The 17,193-nt window shown below is 39.6% G+C and overlaps 1 protein-coding gene across 1 annotated transcript in view; it reads right to left on the bottom strand.

The window, feature by feature from the left end:
- The window catches only part of naaladl2 (N-acetylated alpha-linked acidic dipeptidase-like 2), a 576,898-nt gene that overhangs the window by 233,745 nt on the left and 325,960 nt on the right, over positions 1–17,193 (bottom strand). The gene's annotated exons all lie outside the window — the stretch shown is intronic.

Genomic DNA, 17,193 nt, shown 5'->3' with positions numbered 1-17,193 from the left:
GTAAAGTAAAGTAAAAATATCAAAAAAATCTACTTGAGTACAGTAACAAAGTATTTGTACTTCGTTACTTCCCATCTCTGCTGGTTGGTGACGTCACGGTGCGGTATCTGCTGTTGATCAAGTCTCCAGACTCCAAATGTTTAAATTGGAGAATTGCTTTGGGAATTTTGTTTGTTATTTTGCTGAACCAGCTTGCAGCGCACCAATGGTCAATGTTGTGGAAACTGTACATATTAATTGTGTATTTGGCAAATAAAGTGACGCATCTAACCGTTCCTTATGGTGCCGACATGTGCCAACTTAGACTGAGACCAGAAGGATTTCCCCTAATGGAGGATCCTGGTTAAATGAAGCAACAAGGTGGTCAGGGAAAACACGGGGAGCCGTCGCATCTGTCAGCTCTGCTAAAGAGCTCTCCAGAGGAGGCGTCTGGAAACAGAGACATATTGACAGATGGGAAACTGAGAAAATGAAATGCAGACAAAAATAACCATGTTTTGGATTTGCATTGGAGAGGCTACCATTTTTAGGCCGATACACGACTTTAAATGGGAAAGATCTGAATGAGACTCAGTAGGAAGAGTGAACCAGTGTCATGATCCCACAGTCCTTACAGCTGAGCTGAGTAAATAAAAAGCTTTGGGGTATTTCTTTCTGTTACTCTGTCTGATTTTAAATTCAGCTGTGTTTTGTAACCTGCAGTTGAAAAACTGAACACAGCTCAGAAAAAGTAGATGTTTTGTAGAAGAATATCCTCACCTGGCCAGACAGACTACCTATAGCACAATGCTCAAAGGCAGGATAACAAACAGCAGAAACAGGTAAGAATCAACCAGATAACTATGTATGTGAGAGGAAAACATCTTTAGAAAAAAAAAAGCTCTTACAGCAGCCAGTAGTTGAAATGTTGATGATATAGCTGTAAAAAGCTCTTTAGGGACATAATAAACTGCAATCTTAACTGTTATTGTTACAGAAAATCACTGCTGCCTGCCTCACTTGAAAAGTTCAGTTTAGACAACAGGATGTGAAGTCAGTCCTGGGGGGGCGCTGACTTTGGGAATGCCTTGACCAGTCTACACTAAAAAAAAACACTTTGTGGTCCTGTCAATATTACATCAGTTTTTATGTAAAATTTACTGCAAATTTCCATATAAGTGCCTTTACATCCAAACCTTTTAGATTTTATTTATCTTTATCTATCAAAAGCCAACTACATTTTATCTATCTTACCAAATAGTTTTAACAACACAATTAACAGATGAAAGCATAACATAGCATAGCGCTTTTAATAAGCAGCTCTCTGAATCTGACCAGACTTTTCAGTTTGAATTTTATTGAATGACTTGTATATAATGAAAATAAAAAAAGATGAAAATAGTATACAGTTGAGATTTAGATGAGTAAAATTTACTAGCAAAGCAAAAGCACATCTTTTCTTGATAAGAGAAATTTGGTGGTAAAATTTACTTTAGTTTGTTTTTTTAAATCAACTTGACTTGATTTTACTTAGTAAAATCTTATTTGATTGCGTGAAATAACTTTTAACAGTCACTCCAAATTTCCTTCAGTGTAGGAATTTCATAATAAAGCATAAAGTAAGGGGGGGGTGGGTGGGGGGCTTTAATGATACTGGTTCAGGTTTCTTAAATGTCTGTGGTCTCAAAGTGACATTATCCTCAGTAAATCCACAGATTTTAACCTTAGCAAATACACAGTACATATTTCTTTAATGCCAAAGCCTGGATGGGGTAATGCGAAGTTGCAGCAGACAGGGAATAAAAAAAAGAAACAAACAAACACACAAATAGATAAATAAATAAATGTGTTCTCACCATAAAATACAAAAACAAACTCACAAAATCTTTTTTAGCCCCACAGTCTGACATTCTGAACATTATTAACCAGAACAGATCAGGAGAAGATAAAGCTATACGGTGCAAGAGCAGGGCTCTTTTTGGTAATTAAATTTACTTTTAAAAGGTAACTTTTTTAAACAATGTGAACAGGACTGTAGCCGATACAAAATGTGTTGATTACAGTAGCAGCCATTCAAAATGGTCCTTCCCAGTCAAACGGCAGCCGAATGGCAGAAAAATCCCCCCCAACTTCCAGCCACTGGTCTTCTCCTGGGTTGCATATTTCTTACTCTGACTCCACCCTTCACTGAATTACAGGCAAGCACTAATGTGCGTGTTTTTTCACAAACTAACTTTCAGATCAGGACATTTCCTCCTGCTGTGATGATCTGCCCTGATAGCTGGCCCTAAGTGTTCCTGTCATTCACCTGCTTTATTCTGCTCTAATCATCTCTGATCTCATCCACCTGTAGGTTCTGCTTGATATTTGGTTCAGCCCAGCTATTTAGGCCAGATCATTGTTTGCCTTCTGTTAGTGTCCTGTCAGTCGGTTTTTTCAAAGTTATTTTTTAACTTGTGTCTTCAGGCGAGTTTATTCCCTAACCGGTGGTGAGCGCGTTTCAGCGTTTCCTTTGTGGTTCTTATTTCTTGATTCCGTTCCCTCTCATCCACTGGCCCCGTCTGTAGCCGTCTGATCTGTTCGCCTGAACCATCCTTGGACTCCTGCTGGATTCAGCCGGTCTGCATCTGTGTGTGTCCTTCTGGGCACGCCGTCTGAATCATCTTCTGCCTTCACGCTCTGAGGATTCCTGGAAGTCTGGATCCCTCTGTTCTGGTTTGGGTCGGAACCTCTGATAGAGCGGAGTATTCCGTTATTCCTGAACCGTTCCTCCCTGCTCCGTCTTACCCTGACCTGGATCGGCTTCCTGCAACTTCTCCAGGGCTTAAAATGTTTGTAAAACCCTAAGGTGGAACCATACATCTCTGAGCCTGAGTCAGACTGAGAAGCTGAGGAAGTGGAGCCTCCTGCTCAGCCAGCAGGGATGCAAGTTGTTTCTGAATGGAAAGAAAGTTGCCTGTTTCTATAGATGTAGCATTCCAGAGCTAAGATGCATTCCTGCAGAGATAAACAGTCATCTGAACATCTGCCTGTGAGTGATAAGGCTTGGAGCTAGAGATGCTACTTAATAGAAATGGAGAGATAAATAAGATGCTAATATGGTTAGCATCCCTATTAAATCTAACATTAGCATCCTGCTAACCATCATTAGCCTGTGCCCTTTAAAGTTTTTGCTTAGTGTAATTACATGATGCATATTTTTTAGCCTGCATCATTGTTAATGAAAAGTTGTTTAAGTGTTTTATTCTAAAAATATTTTAACTATATTTATTATTCATTTATATCTATAACTTATCATTATTTAATCACTAGGTAAGGGCATGGCTCAGCTGGGATTGATGTCATTTTCCACAGGTTTTTTTTAAAATAGCTTGTTTTCTAGAAATAAACAAGACCTTTAAAATTAGGTAAAAGTTTAAAAACAATCCACTGGACTCGGTTTCAAGGTTTGAAGGCGTTTCGCTTCCAGGAAGCTTTCTCAATTCAAATGTCTGACATTTGAATTGAGAAAGACTGATCTAACCTGCGACGCACTGCTCTACATCCTTTAAAAGGAGTTTAAGGTTTTTAATTGAAACATAGAGCTGGGTGTTTAGAATGACACGCTAAGGGTGTTTTTCACTTAAAACGACCACAATATATTTCAAAGTAATGTTTTTTTCCTCAGATAACAGAATGAAAGTAAAACAAACAGAACATATATATGTTTTATGTATTTTACTAAATGTTTTTTCCATAGATGTAAAGCTACAGCCTTTTAAAATCTTCATCATTTACATCAGTGGTTAAACAAAGATCACGACTTTACAGCGATAAATACATAAAACTCTGATTTTTGGTTTGTTTGTTCCATCAATGTGTGAAAACGAACCTTTAACCTGCATGATAAAAATACGATTTAATTTGAAAACGGCTTCCAGAGAAATATATCAGATTTCAGTTAAATGAAAAAAATGCCCTTATGTAACCATCATTATACGTTTCTTTAACAAGATGTTCTAGGATGACTTTTGACTTCAAAATATAAAAAAACTCACCAACATGATGCCAAATAAGATTCACATCTGAAAGCAAAACATTTTTCTATGTCGTGTAAAGTCAGTGCTGCCAAAGCTCATTACAGCTTTAAACTCCATGCAGCCGTATGATACACTGCTTCCTGTTTAAGGACTTGATTCTAAGCACTAAGTTTGTTTTTATATAATGAATAATCAATAAAACCCTTTAAAGGAAAATTCATATTCAGAAATTAAACTTCTGAAAATACTTTCAGTATGAATAATAATAATTGTGTTTTTAATTCAGAGTAATTTCCATGTGAATGTGCTTTACTGGAGGCATCCATGTTTGTCAAAGAACACTACTGCCACCTACTGGTTAGTGACATTGTCACGGTGCGGTATCGGCTGTTGATCAAGTCCCAGTGCTGTATCTGGTGTTTGTCACAACGCGCTATTATCCAAGTCATCTTGAAAACATTCTTCTTCCAAATGTTGGCTACATATTACGGGTTTTTTCTCTGGCCAGAAGTTCGATGGCAAATCCTCCCTCTTCAAGTTGGCGATCCAACGACCAACCCGTCCGTGGAGGATCAGGAATCAGAAAGGTGGAATAACTCTTTTTACCACTTTTACCCGATGTATTCCAGCATCCAGCTGCCATGCACGTGGGCATTGTCAGTTTCACTATAGCTCTGGTGAATTTCAATGGTGAAGTCCTCTGGAAATCTTCAATAATTGTTGTTGATTGCAGATGTGTCTAGTAGTTCCCATTGATTTAGCTTGGAAAGCGGGGAGAATGGCGCTAGGCTTACCGCACCGTGACGTCACTGCTGGAAGATGGCAGGAGGGAGGGGCTACTATATTTGGGCAAAAATGGCCGCTCCCAGACTCAGTGATAGCAACAAAAATTATTGTTTTTATTTTTTTACTAATTAACTTTAAATCCATCAAATGATTGCGAACATATTAGTTTTAGGCATAAATAATGATCCATTGATTATTCCTTGATGAACAAACTTTTCATTTAAAAAAATTTGATGATAAATCTATTGAGTCAATCAACTTTTTAAAGTACCAACGTAGTACGGGGTACAATTTAAGACAATATTATTGTTATTAGTCTGTCTGCCTGTCAGTGCTTTTTTTAGGGGGGGGGCTTGCTCACTCACTGCTGACTGAAGACAGCAAACAATGAAGACAGAGAGATCATTAGACTTGTTGCTAGGAGCTTATTTTTATATTATAGTGAAAAATGGCAACAGTTGCCTTTAAAGCTGAAGGTTCAGGTCTAGCGCCCTTAGTGGCTTAAATTTAATACGTTTTAAATGTCCGCCATGAAATTAAATGTTCATTTATCAATTCTGACATTTTGTCAGTATATCACTGCATCCACAGTGTATTAAATGACCTGCTATTATTTATAGTACAGAATTGAAATACCACCAGAAAGGGATCAAACTTTTTATGGTTTGTTTTGCTGTGGAATCAGCAATGTTGCCACTTTTAATTATAGATCGGCGGTTTAAGTATAGCTGCGCTACAAAAAAAGAATGTTAGGTGATTTTTCATCTTTTGCAAAATACAAAAATAGAAAAAAAAGTCATTCTTTCAGCCTTGACGTCCCAGCAATCAGCTGCCATTAGCTCCTTTAAGCAGCTACTCAACCACAATGAACATTAAATTATTCATGCCCACAAAGCAGGGGAAGGAAATTATTTCACAGTATCAATTTCCACAGACTATTAAGTCATTTAAAAAACATAGGTTTAAAATAAAGTTGGAAGTAAAGGAGCGAAAGAGGACTGATAATGTCCGACCATAAGCTCTACCCGACTCCAGGTCCATTTTAGGTTATATGAATTAGACTTGGACTGACATCCCGTTTCCTCTGCACTCTTCGGCAACATGAAACCAACAACAAAGAAATATTGTATGAAATAAACTTATTTTGCATAACTATAGCAGAGGTATCAGCAGATGTGCGCTTAATCACGTAAAAATGGGTCAGCGATGATGAATGGCTTACAAATATAGTAAATATCACAGCAAAAATCTTTGCTAATAATATAAAATGAGGTTAAAATGAGATCTCTGGATCGCTCTAAGGCCGTCTTTCCCATGGCGTTCTCCAACTAGTTTGTTTGTGACATTCACTTCTGACAGCGATCCAGGAGGATGACGGAGGGAAGCGGTTATGGCGACGCTAAACGGGGCCGGTGGGGATTGCTGCAGTGATTACAGTGACTTCTGTTTGCCATGGAAGAGACCATGCATGGGTAGAGAGGTCTGTGTTACTAAGGAGTCAGACTTGGATGGAAATAAACAGAAACAGAATGGTGTAAGTATAGGAAAAAATATCAGATATTCAGAACTAGTAATACATCCTGAACAGAATACAATAAGAAACCATTTAAAGGAGAAGTCCGGTTATCAAGGAATAATCAATGGATCATTATTTATACCTAAAACTAATACGTTCGCAGAAGTTAGAATTCTGAATTGTTTCTAGATGTTGGAGCTTGGCCTGTTTTCCAGTGTGGTCCTGTTTCTCTGACTGTGACTAACTGGATGTGCTCTCTTCATCCTCTGACATGGGAGCTGGCTCGGAGCTCGTCTGCCTGGCTGTGTGTTTCCTGGACGGGGCCGCCTGTGGAGCTGGTTGACAGTTGCCTTTTGTATCTATGCTTCTTTTTCTATGTCTGCTTCTGTCTCCTTGAACCCCAGTGGGCCTCAGCAGATGGCCGCTCACACTGAGCCTGGTTCTGCTGGAGGTTTCTTCCTGTTCAAAGGGAGTTTTTCCTCTCCACTGTCACTACAAGCATGCTTAGTGTGAGGGATTGCTGAAGAGTCAATGAGTCGATGCAATCAGCTGGTTTTCCTTAGATAGAAAACTTTGAATCAATCTGACTGGATGATCTGGTTGAACTGTAAAGTGCCTTGAGATGACATGTGTTGTGAATTTGGCGCTATAGAAATAAACTGAATTGAATATGACTGAAATTTTCCTTTAAATGTTAAAAAATGTTTAAAATAGTTGGTATGTTTTTAATATCCTCTCTAAACGACATTTACCATAAAAGGAAATTTAACCTATCTTCTGTGCATAGAGCAGGGTTTTATAAGATAATAGTTTCCAAAAAGTTTTTTGTATCATTTAAAGGTACACTATGCAACCGGTGTTGATTTTCCAGCGAGGCTCCCCCCAGAGGGCGAAAGTAAAAGTGCACTGTCTTACTGTAAATATGCTTAGCTGTTCTCCTGGTTTCTCCGTCAAGCCAGGCGCGGTTGTTTGTCTACTGCGGTGACTACTTTGTTCCAATTTTCGAGTTTGAAAATTTAGCATGTTTTCATACATTATTTGTTATGCATGTGTCTAAATAACAAAGATTGTAGTTAGCCAAGTTGGAGTTTCCCATACATTTATTCGACTGTCGGACGACATGGGCTTTCGCTGTTTTCTCGCTGGTTCCGCCATGATAACTGCACAAATATCGCCACTGCGCTAGCAACGAGCATGCCTTTCACTGGGGGCGTGTAGCAGTTCTCGCCGTAAAGCAAGACCGACTCTCACGATGCACGAGACTTCTGAGCCTGTGGGGGCGGGCCGAGGGCTCCTGCAATTGCAAGTGCAGTATTTCCCCCACAGACCACCAGGGCGGCCGAGAAAACCTTTGTTCGACCTGAAATGACTCATTTAATCATCCATAATGTTATGGAACACATTAATTAACTGAAAAATGTTGCATAGTGTGCCTTTAAGAAAAATAAACAATAAACTCCTTTTACTTTAGTACTTAGGAACACTGCAGAGCCTGTACTTATTTACTTTTATTGAAGTAAACACGCTCAGTTGTTATTGGTGTTGTTATCAAATGTCTGTATTTACAGTAAGGAACTTCAGTAGTTTTCAGACTTTTGGTTTGTTTTTCTTTTTAATTTAAAATTCATCTTCTATCTTCAACTTTGCAGTTTTTCTTTCATTGGTTGCATTAATCAGAATAAAATACGCCAAAGTTTGTGTTTACAGAAAGTGAAAAAGAAGCGAGTAAAAGTTTCTATAAACACTAGAAGCTGCCCTTAGAGAGAAAAAGAGCGGCGAGGTTGAGGCGGCCGTCCCGTTACGGTCCGCCGATCTCAACAGCGGCCCCTAAGCAATTAAACAATGACCAGCAAATGCAGTCACCTCTAATTGAATTGGAATTAAAAGAGGAAAAAAGTGGGAAGAAAAATAGAAAAAAAATGAAAAGAGGGAGGCAGATTGAAACAAATGATAGTGGGATCCCTGGTGTGTTCATGGGTGCAGCTAATCGATGGAAGACAGATTACATCTCTTTTACTCTCGGTCTCTGTCTCTGCCACCCGTTAGCCGTTCCCCCGACTTCAGACTCATTTGATGAAATGGAAACACTTGAAGAGGAAGAAGAAATCTTTGCAGGTTTATTCAGACTGTTAGAGAGAGGGGAGTGTTCAGTCTGTAACTTTTAGCAGAAACTTTGTTAGTTTAGGAACAGCATCTACCTGAGCTTTCACAACATGACACTGGAAATAACCAAAAGAAAAAAAAAGGGAAATCAATGAACTCTCCTTTCACACCAATTAGAGATACTTACATGTGCTTCCAGTGGAAAAACAACACATCAGAGAGCTGCAAACACATGAAACCACCTCTGCACTCAAAGATCAATACTTCTGTCGCTGGTCTTAAGGGGGGGGGCAGTTTTATCCTGACTCCTCCAGACAGCAGTGGTGCAAAGCAATGACATGTTACCTTGTGAGTTCATGTGTATATTGCTAATATCTGAGCACCAGTGGAAAAGGCCGGCATGCTTTCCAGTCACTGATCAGCTGCACGGATTTACCGGTGAAATAAATGAAAATGGACGAACTTTGGACACGTAAGAAGAGGGAACATGCCGTCAGCAGCAGATCAGATAAAGACAAGGATCACAGGAGGGTAACTGGAGAGGATATTTATTGGTTTAGCATCTTTAAACTCATTTGCAAATAAGCCAAAAGGGAGAATTCTAACATCTTAGTCAGAAGTATCAAGATTTAAGGATTGCAAAGAAATATATTATTGGATTAACAATGATATATGGTTTATCCTTTAATGTTATTTCTTTTAATCTTTTTAATATATTGGTAGCTTAAACTATATGGAGCAAATTTAGTTCCATTAATGTTGCAAACAAAGGACATGTTTAATACATCTTTAATTTTTCTTTATGTCTCTTTTTCTAATTGAGTTTTAGGAATTGAATAATTTTAAAATTACGTTTTACACATGACTTTCTCTTCTCTGTGGGGCCAGCCTTTCCTCTGGACTGATGAGCAGAGACATATTTCTATTAGTCTGACAAGATGTTAACAACAACATTTTTATTGGGCTTGAGATGAAATAAGAAAAAAGCCCAGAGAAAATATAAAAATTTGTTTAAAAAAAAATATTGAAAATATAAAATCTGTTTTAAAGATTTAAAAAAAAAAAAAAAAAAAAACTTATAAAAGTAAAATAAAATTTATTATGAAACATAAACATACAGCAGAGGAATTCTCAAAATACTTTTTTTGTTCAAACTATTGTGGATTATCGGATATTGTGCATGAAAGCTATGGACATATCTTACCCCTTGCTCACACTGGCTCCAGTGCGGTTACCGAGCCGACGGACACCGCAACTCCTGCACACCCCCTCTCACACCGCCCTTTTGACTACGGTGCGGTGCGGCTCTGCGGCTCCGGCAACAGTTCCGGAGATTTAACTCGCAGGACAGAAGTTCACTTGAGTTCACGTAACTTCACGCGATAACACGGCCCAAATGTAAATGAATCAAGTGATGGGGCCACAAAGTTTTGACCCCGTCTTACCAGCAGGCGGCAGTGACGTCATATGGGTTGTACAGAGGGAAGGCGGAGAGGAAGGACAGACAATACATGCAAACAAACGTGTTTTATTTTGAAAAAAACAGGAAGTCTTTTATTCTCATTGGAAAACTTCCTGTTTGTGCCATGATATTTGCAAGAACTTGTTGCAGAGGGCTCCGGCACGCCGCAAGGATAGCTTTCTTGCTGAATTTTCTGTCTCGGTAACCGCAGCCGGACAGCTCAGCAGCCGGTGAGAGAGGTTTACGTCTTTTTAATGACTTGGAATCACTGCGGCGCCGCACCCACCGCACCGCAACGGTAAGACCGGATTCGGTGTGAGCCGGGGGTCAGACCTATAATCTGGATTGCATTCTTTTTCCCCAAACATGCCTGTGAAAATCTCAGTCATCTGGATCACGGCAACCAGAGACAACATTTGGACACCTACAGTCTCCAGGAGTCTTTGGCCATTTCTCAATTCACAAGAATGAAAGTACAAACTTGTAATTTCATTCTTGACAAGAACACTGGAAAGTCTGGACTCGGGAAGAACGGAAGCACCCAGAATAAATCTGGGTCAACTGGAACAGAAACGTACTGATGACATCACCACACGTCATCTGGAGCTGCATTTCACCTCCTGTTATTAATAGTCTCTAAATAATAATAGATTATTATTTAATTTAGTGAGAAATAATAATGAATACGGTTAGATAAACACAAATCAAATGAACATTTTGCCAAATAAAACAAAAAAATAAATCTTCATCAGGGCCAGCAGTACTTCACACGCGGCTATGCAGAGAGAGGGCCACTGCAGACGGGCTAACGTTAGCCCTGGCCGCTGCAGACGGGCTAACGTTAGCCCTGGCCGCTGCAGACGGGGCAACGTTAGCCCTGGCAACTGCAGACGGGCTAACGTTAGCCCTGGCCGCTGCAGACGGGCTAACGTTAGCCCTGGCCGCTGCAGATGGGCTAACGTTAGCCCTGGCCGCTGCAGACGGGCTAACTTTAGCCCTAGCCACTGCAGACAGGCTAACGTTAGCTCTGGCCGCTGCAGACGGGCTAACATTAGCCCTGGCCGCTGCAGACGGCTAACTTTAGCCCTGGTCGCTGAAGGCGACTAACATTAGCCCTGGTTGCTGCAGACAGGCTAACTTTAGCCCTGGCCGCTGAAGACGACTAGCGTTAGCCCTGGCTGCGGTTAGCCTTGGTGGTCCGCTGGTTGCCATAATCCTCTTACCATCTGAACATTTTTTTAAATTATTCGCTAAATCAGTAAATGAGCCATATAGGAATGTTCTCGCCTCAAAATAATCTAAAAATGTTCTTTTATTAAACAACAGAAACAGTAACCTGGAAGCTGCTGCTGCCCCAGTGCATGCTGGGACAGTTGTCAGTCTGGAGAACGGACAAGTTTGCTCTGATGCATGCTGGGTAAAGAGGGAGGGGCCAGAACAACATCTGAGGACTTTGTCTGTTCTCGGTCTGCTGTTCTTGTGAATTGGAACTAGTTAGTTCTAGTTCTAATGATGATGATGTTTTTTGAGAACAAGAACGCCCAAGTACACAAATTGAGAAACATTTGTCATTCCGTCAAAGTCTAGTTGGAGCGCTGATGTATTTGTGCAGCATGGAGGACCAACCTCCTGCATGCATTTCAAGTCAGATGCTTATCAAATAGTCACCCTTTGATCCACTGGATTGTTGGAGACCTTTTTTCCATCATCAAATGCTAATTTACAAATTTTTTTTTTGTTTTTTTTGGAGAATTTACTTCGAATTTTCAAAGTTACTTGCTTCTAACTACAAAACAATGTGCTCAGTAAAAAGGGAAGATGAATTGAAATGCACATTTGTACACTAAAAAGAAAAGCTGGTCTTACATTCGATATCATAAGTGCAATCTGGAGAAAACATGTTTTCAATCTTCCACCTTTACTTGATGTCCTGCACAGAGACGAATGAGAGAAAGCTTCTTGGAAAGCTTTGGCCAGTTGAACCTGAGTCGGCCTACCAAAGAATGACCCACCAAATGGAAACAGCCCAAACTCCTGAGTACGGCCCAAATGAAAACCGCTTCTCTAGTTCATTATCCTGCAGCTGCACTCAGAGCTGACCAAAGCGTTTTCAATCTGCCAGCTGTGCTCTAAATAAATATTTGTCTTCACAAATCAACCCTACAACAAGCTGTTAGATATTACTACACCAGATCAAAAAGGAGACTTACATTCATATTTGAGGACATCTTTATTAAAACAGATCATGTTATACCTGGGATTAATTTACTGATTTTATATAAGTGTTATTTACCGTCAGTTGTTTTAAGATATTCAAGATATGCACTGCATAAATATTGAAATTTGCTGCCTTGCAGCAAGAAGGTTCTGGGTTCGATTCCCGCCCAAGGGTCTTTCTGCATGGAGTCTGCATGTTCTCCCTGAGCAAGCCTAGGTTCTCTCCCACAGTCCAAAAACATGACTGTTAGGTTAATTGGCTTCTCTACATTTCCGTTAGGTGTGAGTGTGAATGGTTGTGTTTCATGTTTGTCTCTGTGTTGCCCTGCGATGGACTGGCGACCCGCCTCTCACCCACTGACTGCTGGAGATAGGCACCAGCACCCCTCGCGACCCCGCTCAGGATAAGCGTGCTAGAAAATGGATGGATGGACACAATACACACAATACACTTACTTCTCTCCCAGCCTTTATATAAAAAGCAACAGATGGAAAACTGTCCCCTTCATTTTAACATTGTGTAAAGAGGCTGGAGACGTAACCAGAGGACAGGCCAGTAGACCAGCAGCCATGCAGGAGCCCATAGGAGGGCAACAACCCAGCAGCAGGACCACTACCTCCACCTTTGTGAAGGAGCATCAGGAGGAGCACTGCCAGAGCCCTGCAGAATTACCTCCAGCAGGCCACAGATTTGCATCTGTCTGCTCAAACTGGGAGAAACCAAATCTATAAGGATGCTTGGTATTTACCAGAGAACACCAGGATTAATAAATTTGCCACTGGCATATTTTTGTCACTTTTACCCAATTTATTCAAAAATCTTCAATAATTGTTGTTGATTGCAGATGTGTCTAGTAGTTCCCATTGATTTAGCTTGGAAAGCGGGGAGAATGGCGCTAGGCTTACCGCACCGTGACGTCACTGCTGGAAGATGGCAGGAGGGAGGGGCTACTAGATTTGGGCAAAAATGGCCGCTCCCAGACTCAGTGATCATGAATATTATATTGTTTTTATTTTTTTACTGATTAACACTAAATTCATTGAATTACTGCAAACATATTAGTTTTAGGTATAAATAATGATCCATTGATTATTTCTTGCTGGCCGGACTTTTCCTTAAAAAAATAAAAGGCCTGAATAGTGACAACCAATTAAAGTCAAACAAAAGTGAACTATAAAGAAATAAAGAATAAAAATGTCTTTACAGCAGACTCATCCAAAAGTAAATTTTAAACTTTCCATTTTTAGGTTTTCAACAAAACAAATCATCCACTCTGCTTTGAAATGATAATTTACAGGCGTCTCCTTATCTTAAGCTTGGTATATCTCACATATCCTCTTATTCTCTGCAATATCAACACTGCAAACAACTGCTTGGACAGCAGTAAATATTATTTTTAAAGCGTTAGCACAATACCTATTCCAGCTATTCCAGTAGTTCTTTTGGTGATGATTGCCATTTAATAAAAAGGAAACAGTTTTAGAAGGGTGTCAAGATGTTCCTGTTAAGTCATTCAAACCTTAAACTAAGTTGTTTAAAGTTGTTTCTCAGCTTAAAAAGCAGATGCAGCCATTTGGTTTCATGTTAAGATGGAAAGGATGAATTTCAGTGTCTGCAGTATCTGGATAGACTCATTGCTATCTGAGGTCTACGTCACAATAAACTCTTAACTATATGTTTATTATTGTTGTGCTGTTGATCAGGCTTCCTGCTCATCATTCATTATATTTTTCCTCTGTCTGTCAAGACTTTTCTCCACAACAAAAGTAATGAAAGCTCTCATTTACACAGTGACCTGAGGAGTAAGGGTGTTCGCCCTTTTTTTTAGCAGTAAAGGTTTATTTCCATTAGTGGTACATTTGTAAAGATAATTCCCTTCCTAGTGGTGCAGCAGTGTTGGGTTGCAACCATGGAAAACTTCATCCAGGTCTCTGTGGACCTTGTTCTGTTCTCTGGGCCAAACCTAAACGATGCTCACAAAGTTACTGTAGGAGCTTCACAGTTGACCAAAATGAGAGTTTTTCCACTGGCACCTATGGTGCATCCCATGACCCACAGCTCTGAGATGACTTTTACTTCTAGGCTGACTGACTATCATTCAGATTTGTTTCCACTTTCTTATAATAGCGACTCTTGAAGGTGGAAATTCTAACAACAAGTAAACGTTTGGACTGGATTTATTCTGCAGGTGGCGGAGCTCCTTTCTCTCTGGAGAACAACCTATTCCCTCATAAATGTTTGCAGAAGCAGTTTGCATGATGCTGGATTTATACACCTTTGGTCATGGAAGTAATTAAAACAGCTAAATGTCATTATTTGGATGAATGAAGATGTATTTCTAGCCTTTAAGAACATTTTGGCTTCACTTTGCCTTTTTAACAAATCTTAAGCTTCAATTCTTTGCAGAAAAATGTTGAATCACTGGAACCAAAACTTTTAGAAAAGAGGTTTGACTCTTTATGTCTTTATTTCCAGTCTGTCACAATACAACTGTTTGATACTACTACACTGTATAAAATGATAATATGCTATAAAACTAATTATATTGAGATCAATTATTTCAACTCTTATCAGTCTCGTCAATATGAGCAATCCTTTATGAACCAATAATCGGAAAATTTTACTTAATCGTCAAACTGACCTGTAATGAAGGCAAATATATTAAAATACCTTCTTCTGACGTGTCTGATATTCTTTTTTTAAAACCTAAATGAAACTATACAGTTGAATTGATTTATATTTTTGTTTTACAGGTATGCTTTCAAAAGGGGAGCGGTGACAGGACTTTAAAAAGAAAACCTTTTTAAACGAGTGCCGTTCAGATTTCATGTATCATCATTGTTGCGCTTTCTCTGAAACTTAATGCAGTTTTTCATTAATTTCTGTGATTATTTTTCCTTTGCTTTTCAATTACAGTCCATCTTTTCTCCTTTTTGTATATATTTATGTTTCGGGGACTTCCCTGCATGCTTTGATTGGTTGTTCTCTGTCCCACTGACTCACATTTCCCCACAATGGGACAATAAACAGTATTTTTATTTTGTTCTATTTTATTGGGAGCTTTAATTACTCATCTTAAATCTGAGGAAAAGTTTTAAAGAGACTAGCCAAGAACATTTAAAAAGAGGAAAACTTTTGGCTCCAATCAGAGCTGTTAGAATCAAAGAACTGGACGAGAACAGATGCACTTAATGGATCGATGTTCAGACCTTCTAGTTTCAGACAAACTAAAAATGAAGCCTCTGTTAGAATATTAGTGGCATGAGCTCCAGTCAAACACTAGACCTTTAAAAGACGGGTTTGTGTTCAGAGTCCCTTATCAATTATTTATTATTTCTCATGCAATGTTTAGAAATTCATTACTACTCATGTATTAATCATGCCTTTATTTAAATTATTGTAATAAACTATGTGAATGAGATTAATCACTTATAGTAAATACGTTGGCATGTATTTATTTAGTGCTTCTACAGTTACCAACCACATTATGTTGGTATTAGCAGTTACCTGTTCCACTGATCAAACAGTAGCGTGTTTTAGTACCTCAATACTTCCCATGGTGCGTTCACACTAAACTTGTTTTGTGTGTCAAAAAGCGGTTCAGGACTTTTGTCCCTGACGCTCTTGATGTTTTGGGTTTTGCAAAACCCTGCATTCAAATAGTGTTGCTCTCGCCGCTCCTTGGCACCGTCTCCCATAGACTTTGCAAGTAAACGAGACGTCCTGATGCTCAAAATGTGTTTGGTGTGAACGCACCATCAACTGAGAATGTCACAGTCTGGGTGCGGATGGCTGGTTTAATGGTTTACTCTTTCCAACTGTCCAATTGGCCCGGTTGTTCATTACCGTCCATCTTATCCACCTGGTTCCTGCTGCTACTTATGCTGCCTGTTTGCCTGCCATCTGAGCCAGATTATTCCAGCTGTTTGTGAGACTAACTCTAGTGATTCTATATCATTCTGATTTTTTGATCCTGACCCGTTTCTGCTTTGGAGATTTCAAAGTTTTGAGGTGTCAGAACTCTGTGGGCGGCTCCCGCCTCAAGCTGTGGAGAAATCTCCGGTGATTCGACTCCTTCCTCCGGGATCGGGCTGAACTCAGAACCAGGTTAGTGACTAATGCTCACAGTCGAGGCCCGTCTTAGATTCAAAGTCACTAACCTGACTTTCTATCTCTATAGAGTATCCAGTGAATCCGTACCCAGCTGATGAGTAATTGCACATTTGTGATTTAATAAATGCTTGTTTTGAAATCACCTTGTTCTGTCTGCTTGAATATTAGGTCCTAAGTGGTTAAGTACTGAAAGGCACAGCGTGTAAAAAGAAAAAAAGAATAAAATGCAGCATAAAAATATAACATAAGGCAATAATATATATTTGTTTAATAAAAGTAAGTCTTGAGAAGAAATCTTAGAAACAATTCAGCAGGGGAGGAGCCTCCCTAATGGAGGCTATTCCATAAACGCGGAGCAGCGATGAAGACGGCTCTGGCCCCTCTGAGCTTCCTGTTAAACCTCGGTACCTGCGGATCTGCTGACCTGAGGAACAGTCTTTTAATGGAGGACTATCAGCTGAGCTCTAGTGAACAGCCACAGCTTGCTAGCTTTCTTTACCTTTAGTTTGCTTCTACTAAAAATCAAAAATAACAAAGATATAGGACTGTATACTAGGAGCAAATTTTTATCTTACTAATAAAAAAGTTGAGAAAAGAGAATCAGTTTTACATCCGGCTTCTTCTTTCAGCCTGCACCAGCGAATAAACTCCTTTCCAAGATCTACTCTTGTTTTATTGTCGATCTTTCTTGACGTTTTCTCTTTTTAGTCTCAGGAGGTTTAAACTTCTTCTTTGCCTCAGCCATGACCAGCAGTAGAGCTAAAGTCTAATGTTCACATCTAAAGCAGCAGAGTCAGCAGAAGCAGCTGGTTTACATGCAAAGTCAAATGTTAATGTGCATAAAGGTGCAGCATAATGTCCTGCAGCACATTTTAAGCAGTAGCCTCATGAGTTTCTGATTATCTGACGCTCATGACGCACTTAAGAAGCAGCAGCTGCTGGACGCGCCACATCATCCAATGAGAGAAGCTGATCTGGGAGCTGGCAGGGAGTCAGA

The sequence above is a fragment of the Cyprinodon variegatus genome, unplaced genomic scaffold (genome assembly GCF_000732505.1).
Source record: "Cyprinodon variegatus isolate N-32 unplaced genomic scaffold, C_variegatus-1.0 Scaffold272, whole genome shotgun sequence".
Taxonomy (NCBI): domain Eukaryota; kingdom Metazoa; phylum Chordata; class Actinopteri; order Cyprinodontiformes; family Cyprinodontidae; genus Cyprinodon; species Cyprinodon variegatus.
Note: the sequence above shows the minus strand (reverse complement) of the source record. Positions and strands in the feature narration are given on the sequence as shown.